The sequence below is a fragment of the Rutidosis leptorrhynchoides genome, chromosome 2, assembly GCF_046630445.1.
Source record: "Rutidosis leptorrhynchoides isolate AG116_Rl617_1_P2 chromosome 2, CSIRO_AGI_Rlap_v1, whole genome shotgun sequence".
In the NCBI taxonomy this organism is placed as follows: Eukaryota; Viridiplantae; Streptophyta; class Magnoliopsida; order Asterales; family Asteraceae; genus Rutidosis; species Rutidosis leptorrhynchoides.
In genome coordinates, this window is record NC_092334.1 from 49,045,369 (window position 1) to 49,048,646 (window position 3,278).

Sequence of the window (3,278 nt, forward strand, 5' to 3'; positions counted from 1 at the left end):
CTTCAAAACTGTCCTGTATCATAGTGTACTATATTTCATGTTATATGTAATATAGCGAAGTTGTAAGTTTTAAGAATATTTGTATGTGATATATTATTATAATCAGTTCTTCATATGGAATTGTAGTAGTTGAATTGTATATTAGCTACTAAGTATGAACTTAACGGGTAGGTAGTACCCGAATTTAAACTTATAAAACGGTAAAAAGCTTTTATAAATGAGTTCATATTATGCTATGAGATACTATTAACTACTCTTAATATTCTGTATGATTAACTTGTTTCATTTGACTATTTTGAAGGAAATGGCGCCGACTACTCGACACACCTTGAATATGAGCGAAGAGGAATTTCGTGCCTTTCTTGCTTCAAACATAGCCGCAGTACAGGCCGCGCTACATACCAACAATAACTCTGAATCTAGTAATACAGCTAACGGCGCAAGAAATCGTGTAGGATGCTCCTACAAGGAATTCACTGCCTGCAAACCTTCAGAATTTGATGGGACCGAAGGACCAATCGGATTGAAACGGTGGACCGAGAAAGTTGAATCGGTGTTTGCTATAAGTACGTGTGCTGAAGGAGACAAAGTGAAGTACGCTACGCATACCTTCATAGGTATTGCGTTAACATGGTGGAATACCTATCTAGAGAAAGTGGGACAAGATGCTGCTTACGCGCTACCGTGGTCAGCATTCAAGCACTTGATGAACGAGAAGTACCGTCTCAGAACCGAGGTCAATAAGCTCAAGTCAGAACTTAGAGGGTTACGAACACAGGGATTCGATATTACTTCGTACGAAAGACGATTCACAGAATTGTGCCTATTGTGTCCGAGAGCGTTCGAAGATGAGGAAGAGAAGATCGATGTGTTTGTGAAAGGGTTACCGGAGAGAATCCAAGAAGATATAAGTTCACACGAGCCTGCCTCCATACAAAAGGCATGTAGAATGGCTCACAAACTAGTGAACCAGATTGAGGGAAGAATTAAAGAACAGGCGGCCGAAGAGGCCAACGTGAAGCTAGTCAAAAGAAAGTGGGAGGAAAACGGTGATAAGAGTCACCAATACAACAACAACTATCCCAACAATCGCAACATCAATCGCAACTACAACAAACGGCACAACAACAACAACAACAACTACAACAATTATCCCAACAACAATAACAACTGCAACAACAACAACAATCAAAAGCAGCTATGCCAAAGGTGTGAAAAGTATCACTCAGGGTTCTGCACCAAATTTTGCAACAAGTGTAAAAGAAATGGTCATAGCGCGGCGAAGTGTGAGGTCTACGGACCAGGGGTTAACAGAACGAAAGGAACAAATGGTGTCGGAACGAGTAATGGCGGAGCAAGTAGTGTCGGAGCAAGTTATGCCTATGTAGTTTGTTATAAATGTGGAAAACCGGGCCACATTATTAGAAATTGCCCGAACCAAGAGAACACGAATGGACAAGGCCGCGGAAGAGTTTTCAATATTAATACAGCAGAGGCACAGGAAGACCCAGAACTTGTTACGGGTACATTTCTTATTGACAATAAATCTGCTTACATTTTATTTGATTCGGGTGCGGATAGAAGCTATATGAGTAGAGATTTTTGTGCTAAATTAAGTTGTCCATTGACGCCGTTTGATAGTAAATTTTTACTCGAATTAGCAAACGGTAAATTAATTTCAGCAGATTATATATGCCGGAATCGAGAAATTATACTGGGTAGCGAAATATTTAAGATTGATTTGATACCAGTAGAGTTAGGGAGTTTTGATGTAATAGTTGGCATGGACTGGCTGAAGGAGATGAAAGCAGAGATCGTATGTTGCAAAAATGCAATTCGCATTGTACGAGAAGAAGGAGAACCCTTAATGGTGTACGGAGAAAAGGGCAACACGAAGCTACATCTTATTAGTAATTTGAAGGCACAAAAACTAATAAGAAAAGGTTGCTATGCTGTTCTAGCACACGTCGAGAAAGTACAAACTGAAGAAAAGAGCATCAATGATGTTCCCGTCGTAAAAGAATTTCCCGATGTATTTCCGAAAGAATTACCGGGACTACCTCCACATCGATCTGTTGAATTTCAAATAGATCTTGTACTAGGAGCTGCACCAATAGCTCGTGCTCCTTACAGACTCGCACCCAGCGAGATGAAAGAACTGCAAAGCCAACTGCAATAACTATTAGAACGTGGTTTCATTCGACCAAGCACATCACCATGGGGAGCTCCTGTTTTGTTTGTCAAGAAGAAGGATGGTACATTTAGGTTGTGTATTAACTACAGAGAGTTGAATAAACTTACCATCAAAAATCGTTATCCACTGCCGAGAATTGACGACTTATTTGATCAACTACAAGGCTCGTCGGTTTATTTGAAAATCAATTTACGTTTTAGATATCATCAAATACGAGTAAAGGAGGATGATATTCCAAAAACTGCTTTTAGGACGCGTTATGGTCATTACGAGTTTATGGTTATGCTGTTTGGATTGACTAACGCACCAGCTGTGTTCATGGACCTTATGAACCGAGTGTGTGAGCCATATCTTGACAAGTTTGTCATTGTTTTCATCGATGACATACTTATTTACTCAAAGAATGATCAAGAGCACGAAGAACATTTGAGAAAAGTGCTAGAAGTATTGAGGAAAGAAAAACTGTACTCTAAGTTTTCAAAGTGTGCATTTTGGTTGGAAGAAGTTCAATTCCTCGGTCACATAGTGAACAAAGAAGGTATCCAGGTGGACCCGGCAAAGATCGAAACCGTTAAAAAGTGGGAAACCCCAAAAACTCCGAAGCATATACGTCAATTTTTAGGATTGGCTGGTTACTACAGAAGATTCATCCAAGATTTCTCCAAAATAGCAAAACCCTTGACTGCATTAACGCATAAAGGGAAGAAATTTGAATGGAATGATGAACAAGAGAAGGCGTTTCAGTTATTGAAGAAAAAGCTAACTACGGCACCTATATTGTCATTGCCTGAAGGGAATGATGATTTTGTGATTTATTGTGACGCATCAAAGCAAGGTCTCGGTTGTGTATTAATGCAACGAACGAAGGTGATTGCTTATGCGTCTAGACAATTGAAGATTCACAAGCAAAATTATATGACTCACGATTTGGAATTGGGTGCTGTTGTTTTTGCATTAAAGACTTGGAGGCATTATTTATATGGGGGTCAAAAGTATTATATATACCGACCACAAAAGTCTCCAACATATATTTAATCAGAAGCAACTGAATATGAGACAACGCAGGTGGATTGAACTGTTGAAT